Source organism: Castor canadensis, chromosome 13 (genome assembly GCF_047511655.1).
Source record: "Castor canadensis chromosome 13, mCasCan1.hap1v2, whole genome shotgun sequence".
Lineage (NCBI taxonomy): Eukaryota > Metazoa > Chordata > Mammalia > Rodentia > Castoridae > Castor > Castor canadensis.
Window position 1 is genome coordinate 78,007,472 of NC_133398.1, and position 8,497 is coordinate 78,015,968.

The window sequence follows — 8,497 nt, forward strand, 5'->3', positions numbered from 1 at the left end:
ACTGGGGGCTCAAATGGAATAACAGGGGAAAAGGAGAAAGCCAGATAACATGGGCATTTTCTCTCTCTGCTTCCTGGCCACTATGATGTGAGTTGCTCTGCTGTGCCACACCGTCCCCACCATGAAGAACTGACACCTCTGAAACTGTAAGTCAAAATGAATCTTTCCTCCCTGAAGTTGTTCCTCTCAAGCATTTGTTGTAGAAACAAGAAAGTCCAACTTATACACACCTTATCTGCATATTCTCCAAATTCCTTCAATGGAATTTGAAGAATTCCAACAAGTCAAGTACATTCCTCCTCAACAAATGCTGTGGAAAAGAGCGTTTGTGTGAAGGTCCTAATAGGCATCACATATTGAGCACTCAGGGCAATTGCTTTACCTTTGGCTTCATATTTTACCCTCATAACAACACTACCATAAAATACTATTCTCATTTTACAGGTCTAAACTTCTCAGGCTCAAAGTAGTACAACTTGGACAGAAGTAAGCCAGCGCTCTGTAAACATCAAATAACTTCTTATTTATCCTCATTTACTATAAACCTTTATTTCTTTATTGCTGAAAGACTAGACTCTCCCCCTACCTTTTCTAGTCCCAAGAGTCTGCAGCCAATTCATTCTCAGGGTAAGTTATATACACCAACATATATCAACATTACACCCTCCCCTACAGGGTCATTGAAGCGTAACACTGGCGAGCCAGCCTTGATTCCTCCATGCTGCTACAAGAGGGTGGATAGAAAACAGTGAACATTTCTCTGGTTTAATAGGAAAAACTGGAATTGTAAACACTCTAATGTCCACATTTCATTCATATTTTCAGGCACATTTACAGGTTTCTTTTAAAAAGGAAATACTCATTTTAATATATTTTATCTTTAGAAGTCATTAAATAGAATCTTGTCAAATACTCATCCAGAGTAAATAAAATCTACCATGTCCATGGTAGAATGTAACATGAACATCATTTCCTGTTGACAAGGCTGCTCTTGAAGGATTCTTTCGACCTGGCATCGCTGAATGGCATGTGACCCAATCTGGCCATTATTCCCAGTCAAAGGATGGTCTTTTGCTCAGGCAGATTCTTTCGCAGCACCATTAGTTCTCCATAGCATTGGAATTATAGATGGAGTAACATCTAAAAAAAAAACCAGCTTCTTACACTTAGCAACCAACAATTAAAATAGCAAAATGATATCAATAGCAAAACTGTGCACAGGTCAGAGAAAATGTAACAAAGGAAATTCTTTTAAGGTTTTGCAAAAAGACAAAATAGGAGTATATCTTACATCAAGTGTGCATTCCACTTAGAAGCTTGTAAATCCTGGACTCATGCATGTATCTATATAATATGGTGATGGATTAAAGAAAAAGTAATATGAATGATTTACACACAAATAATTTCATATGTGCATGATCTCAGATAATGACTTAATGGGTTTACCTTGTCTGTGTTTATAGTGGTTGGGACTTTTCTAAGGGTCAGAGCTCTGTTTCCTGACTACTCACTCTCTCTATAAGTCTCTAGCTTTCATTTGAGAAAAATCATTCTTCAAATATATCAATATTTTATACAAGTCTTTTTGTGTGTGGGACTGAGCTTTGAACTCAACGCTTCATGCTTGCAAAGCAGGTGCTCTACCCTTGAGCCACATCTCCTGTCCAAATATGCCAATATCTTGCTAAACCCGTCTTCTTTTATTTCTCTTGACCTCCATGTTAATGTACCCACGTAGAAATACTCCCCATCCTTGTTTTTTTCCTTCTCTGGCTGTGCTTCTATCTCTTCCCCTTTCTATATTTCTAATGAGGCAGTGATCCTAGCTCTGTGGTCATAGTTTTCTTTCTCTTCTCTCCCTCAATATCTCAACCACTACTGTTGTTTCAATGACCACCTCCTTCAAGTGCAGTCCAACCATTCCAATGTCTCAGTCCATGTTCTCACCAAACTCCTTTCTCATTCTTATATCTGTATTTCTAACTATGGCTCACTTACCCTTATTCCAAGAGCTTGAAACTTCAAGGTCATACTTTGTTCATCTCTCTCTCTTTCTCTCTCATCCTTGCCAAACTTCCATGGATATTTTTCCTTCATTTAAAAGCCCTTAGTTTTGGCACAGTGGCTCAGGCTTATCGTCCCAGCTATCTGCAAGGCAGAGATAGGAAAATCACAGTTCCAAGGGGGATTGTGGTTCAAAGCCAGCCTGGGCAAAATAAAGTTAGCAAGACCCTATTACTGGTCATGGTGGCACACATTTGTAATCCCAGCTATGAGAGAGGTGGGGGTAGGATAAAGTCTGAGGCCAGCCCCAGGAAAAGAGCAGGAGACCCTATCTGAAAAATAACTAAAGAGAAAAAGGGCAAGGAGGGGGCATTGCTCAAGGGTAGATCACCTGAATAGCAAGTGTAAGACCCTGTGTTCAAACCCCAGTACCAACCAAAAAAAAGGTGGGAGGTGGGGAAGAAAAGAAGAATAGAGGCAAGAGCAACTGGGGTTTGAACTCAGGGCTTCACACTTGCTAGGCAGGTGCTCTACCACTTGAGCCACTCCACTAGTCTCTTCCCTCCCTCCCTTCCTCCCCCCTTCCTTCCTTGCTTCTTACTTCCTTCCTTCTTTCCTTCCTTCCTTTCTTTCTTTTGTGTTTTGAGACAAGGTCTCACTATGTAGCCCAGACTGGATTGAAATCCACTGCCACTCTGCCAGCCCTTTTTTGTGATAGGTTTTTTTGAGATAGGGTTTCCCAAACTATTTCCCCAGGCTGGCTTCAAACCACAATCCTCCTGATCTCCGCCTCCTGAGTAGCCAGGATTACAGGCATGAGCCACTGGCACCTGCATAAATCAAAATTCTTTGATTCTAAATTAATTATCCTTTGATAGTAAAATAGGTAAATATATTGTGGTAAATTCACACAACAGGATTCTTAAAAGCATGAAAATAATATGGACAAGTCTCAATAAAATAATTTTTAGTAAAATAAGCCAATCCAAAAAGAAATTATGAGTCAGGTATGCCCAACTACTTGGGAGACAGACGTAGAAAGATATCAAGTTTGAGGCCAACCTGGTTGAAGCTGGTGAAACAAAATAAAAACCAAAGGGTGCACTTGCCTAGGAACTCCAAGGTCCTAGATTCAATATATTTGTAGACTGCCAGACCTCAGAGTATAGTTACATTTGTTGGTAGAAGGAGAATGGCTGGAAGAATGTGCACAGTGGGCATCTGAAGGGCTGATTCTGTTCTGTCCTGATCTGGTCGTGCTCACATAAGTGTGTTTACTATATAAGACTGCTAGTTTTATCCACTCCTGCTTTGTGCACTTTTTAAACACTATGTTTCAATTAAAACATTTCCTTTTTAAAATGAGAAAACTGTCTTTCAACAAGGAAACATGAAGCACAGTTGACAATGGAGGAAAAAATTGAAATTCCATGGACCTAATGTCCAGATTAACAGTCCTCCCTTCACTTGACTCCCAGAATGCCTGAGGACTTTCCCCTGTGGCTAGAAGCCTGGAAGATTATTCTCTGGGAACTCTGACTACCTGGGAGAAAACATCTGATATTAACTCCCCAACATGAGGCCTCACCAGCATATTCTATAAGGAAGGCCCCAGTGGTCTAGTATCAAACCATGCACATAGCATTAATTAGCTCCTTAGTATGCAAATCTTAAATATCAGCAAATAACCAAGGGCTACCAGGTATTTCAGGAACCACTTAATATAAAGTAAACAAGACAAAACAGGAAGAAAAAAAATTTTAAAGGAAATCATTATTGTAGCACAAAAATCAAAAAGCTTCCACAGAGCAAAGGAAGCAACCAAGTAAATAAAAGGCAGCCTTTAGACTGGGAGGAAATATCTGCAAGCTATACATCTTATTGGATTTTGTATACAGACTATACAAGGAACTCATACAACTTAAAAGAAAAACACCAACTAAAACTCCTCAACAACTGATTTAAAATGAGCAAAGAACCTGAATAGACATTTCTCCAATGAAAATGGTCACCAGATATAAGAAAAGGTGTCCAGTATCACTAATCATCAGACAAGTGCAAATCAAAACCGCAATGAAATATCATCTTGCATCTGTAAATTGGTACAGCCATTATAGAAAGCAGTTCTTCCAAAAATTAGAAATGGAAGCCAGTAATTCCTTTTCTGGATATACCCAAAAGAAATGAACGCCTCATAGATATGCATCATATTAGAGCATTATTCACAAGCTATGGAAGCAACCTAAGTTTATCAGTAGATGAACGGCTAAAGAAACTGTGGTATATAACATATAAGCAAACATTATTTAGTCTTTATTTTATTTACTTTATTCATGTTTGTTTGGTTTTGTCTTTTGAGACAAAGTCTTGCTAAGTAGCCCAGGCTGCTGTAGAATTCAAGATCCTGGGATTACAACCATGAATCACCATACCTGGCTTTATTTCATTTTTAAAAGAGAAGATCCTGCTATTTTCAGCAACACAGGTAAACCCGGAAGACATTATGCTAAGTGAAATAAACCAGACACAGAAAGACACTACACGAGATCTCACTTAGATGCAGAATCTAAAAAATGTCGAATGCACATGGTAAAAACATGGGAGCTGGGTAGAAGGGAAATGAGAACACATAGGTCAGCAGATACAAACATGCAGTAGTGAAGGATGAATAAGTGGAGACATCTAACAGATGGTATGTAGACTGCAGTAATGATATTGTATGATATAGTAGGCCCATCTTATCTGTGGATTTAGTACATGTGATTTTGACCAAGTGTGGTCATAAATAAATAAATAATCAAAAGAAATCTCAAAACCAAAAATTTTAAATTCCTGCTTGTGCATCATGCAGTTCAGCTGATGCTGATGCTCTCAGTCTCTCCTTACCATCATTTGTGTTTAAATCATTGTGTGATCTGCTGAGTGCTTCCTTGTCCTTAAATTTGTGAAAATCTGCCTCCCAAAAAAGTAAATGGTACTCAAAAAGCAAGGTAATAAAATCTGTCTCCCTAATTAAAAAATAAAAAGCAAATTAAAGGTGAATGTACTTAATGTAGTGATAAAGTGGAAAATTTGAGAGTTGTTGAAAGGTGGCATGTCTTTAGTGGAAGTTGGCCAGCATTGTGGGAAAAATGAATCAAGCACGTGCAATACAGTACTGAGCTCTATGCATCCTGACCATGTGTGGTTTTTCCTCAACAACAGGTTCCTTGAAACCATACACCTGTGGATACCAAGGGTCTGCTGTGTACTGGAAATTTGCTGATAGTAGATTTTAGGTGCTGTCACCTAGTGTTTAAAAATGTTAAATGATGGGTGTTTTAAGTTGCCTCACTGTGGTAATCATTTTACTGTTTATGTGTATATATTAAAACATCATGGTGAATGCCTTAAATCTACACAATAGATAGATCTCTGTTTTTTAAAGATAAAAACACATTGTGTGATATGGTAGCATGCAACTCTAGTTCCAACTACTCAGGAGGCTGAAGCAGTGGAACACTTGAGTCCAAGAGAGCAAGGCCAGTCTAGGCAACAGATAAGACTCTGCTCCAAGAAACAAAACAAAACAACAAAAACCCACAGTGCATTCATGAGCAAAAACAGGATTGTTATTTTAAAAGGAAATATTTTGAGAACAAACAGAAGCTGTTATAATTTAAAGTGAGATAGCAGAAATCTAAAAAAAATTCAACAGAATGTGTTCAACACCCAGCACAACCACAAAAAATTATTTTCAAAGGGAAATTGTTTCCAATCTAGAATAAATTAAGGTAGACTATCAATTGTGAGATTAAATAAAGATATTTTCAGGTGTTCATGATCCCCAAATTGTCTCCCCAAGTTCCCCTTCTTACAACACTACTGGAGGAATGGCTCCACTAAAACAAAAGAATAAACCAAGAATAGGAAAGCATGCTATTCCAGGAGCAGAGGATCGAGTACAAGAACGGGTGAAGTGAATCCAGAGGATAATTCACTGATGACAAGAAAGGAGAACCCAAACCAAGTGGTGTGCAGCAGGCCAAAGAGCACCTAGACAGAATAAAGCAGCCCAGAGATGTGGGGGGAGTATCTTCCATAAATAACAGTAACAGGCAGGACATACTGAAAATAATTCAGTAATTCAGGCAGAGTTTGGGTTTGAAATGGTAGTTAACACCTAGAAAAGTAACCAAGTAACAAAAAGCAATTATTAATTCTGGGAAAAGAAGGATCATAGTATATTTTCCTTTTCCGTGCAATTAAGGAAAAATAATCATTGTATATTACATAGCTCTCCTGTGAATAGCATTTAGTTATAATACTGAAAATCCTGAATATTGAACTAACGAATGTTAAAACATATCTGCACTAGACCTCTCTTATCTGAGAGGCTTTGCTTTCCATGACTTCAATCATCTGTGGTCAACTGCAGTCCAAAAAATTAAATGGAAAATTCCAGAAACAATTCATAGATTTTAAATTGCATACCACTGGTGAACAACATGGTGAAATCTTCCATGACCCTGCCCAAGAAACAAACCACCGCTTTTCCAGAATAACCATGTTACATACATTACTTACCCATTTGTCACTGCCATGGTATCACATCACAGGGCTTTGTTCAAGAAACTCTGTTTTATTTAATAATGACCCTAAAGCACAACAATATTGACACAATTTGGGCATGCCAAAGAGAAACCACAGAGTGCTTCCTTTAAGTGAAAAGATGAAATTCTCAAATTTATCAGGAAAGAAAAAATATGTGCAATTTGCTAAGATCTACAGTGAAGACAAAATTTCTATCCATCAAATTGTGAAGAGGGGAAAATTAATTCATGCTACTTTTGCTATCATACCTCAAAAAGTGAAGTTCATGAGCATAGTATATGAGTATTTACTGAAGACAAGAGAGACTAAACTTGTATATTACCACTAGGAAATGCTATGTAGGATTCTCATAAAGTATTGGTAAGCATTATTTCTAAGTTACAATGGTGTCATTCTAAAATTCTCTTTGTATTTAACTGTACTGCTTAAATTTGTACAAGTTGCTTCTTTTTCCAGAGATTTTTCTTTTTCTTTCTCTTTGGGTGGCACTGGAGTTTGAACTCAGGGCCTCGTGCTTGCTAGGCAGACGCTCTACCACCTGAGTCACCCACCAGCCCAAGTTGCTTTTTTTTTAATCAAGTGAAAGTCATTCTATTTTTCAATATTTGGGAATTTCAAACTCACAAAAAAATTCATAAAGCAAGAGTCTGTTAAAACAGTACAAGATCTGGAAAAAATTCAAACATGTTTGGCAATGTCCATGTGTTACAATGATGAATTCAAATGTATGTATATTTATAGATGAGAAACAAGCCAAAATATTAACTGTGGTTATCTCTGGGAAATAGAATTTTTGTTTTTCTCTATCTTTTTGTGCTTTAAATTTCCTACATGGGCACATATGATTTATATAATCAGAAAATGGATACACATTATTTTTTAAAGCCAGGGTTTAGATTTCACTATGTACAGATAGGGAGACAGGTACTAGGGTTAATAAAGGTTGTCTGGTAAATTTCACAGCTGTTTATCTCACAATGAACACAGTCATCAAATTATGCATATAAAGCTTGGGGACAGAATGCTATTAGATACTGTTGAACACACCCACACCTTTGCACCTGCAATTTTATGAGCTCAAGTTAGAAAGCCTATCATATTAATAAACATAAAAACATTGTCCTCAAATTTTTATAAGCACTGTAATTCCCTGTGTAAATTCTATTATGACCTTTTATCTAAAGGACACGTCCACATATTTCAGAGTTAATTTTAAATACTGAGCAATATTATTTTAAAAATTTCAAGTGTTCAAAAGACTCGTGAAACCTTAAAATATTCAAATAAATTGTTCAGGAGGAGTAATAACTATGACATCATTCTATCTTAGACTAAAAAGCAAAATGAAATAGGCAGATAAAAACAATTAGCTGATTATAATGTTTATTCAACTGTTCTAGTATGTCAAAGAAGAATATATGTTGTTATTGTTTATATTTTGTTAATATATTATATAATATAACATATACTGTTTAATTTTTCAGTACTTTGTAGAGAATTTTTATGTGCAAGACAGTATTCATGCGTAGGGTTTTTTTCTTGTAATAAATTTGTCTAGCTTTGGTATCAAAGTAATGCTGGTCTCATAAAGTGAGTGAGAAAGTGTTTCCTCCTCTTTTATTTTTCTGAAAAAAATTGAATTATTTCTTCCTTAAATGGTTGGAAGATTTCTCCACTCTAGAGAAACTCTAGAGTTTCATTGTTGGAAGGTTTTAATCTATGAATTCAAATTCTTTAATACACATGGAACAGCTAAGTTTGCTTCTTTCTTTCTCCCTCCCACCCCCCCTTTTTTTTTTTTTTTTGGTAGCACTGGGATTTGAACTCAGGGACTCACACTTGCTAGGCAAGCACTCTTACCACTTGAGCCACTCTGCCAGTTCAAGGTCACTTACTTCTT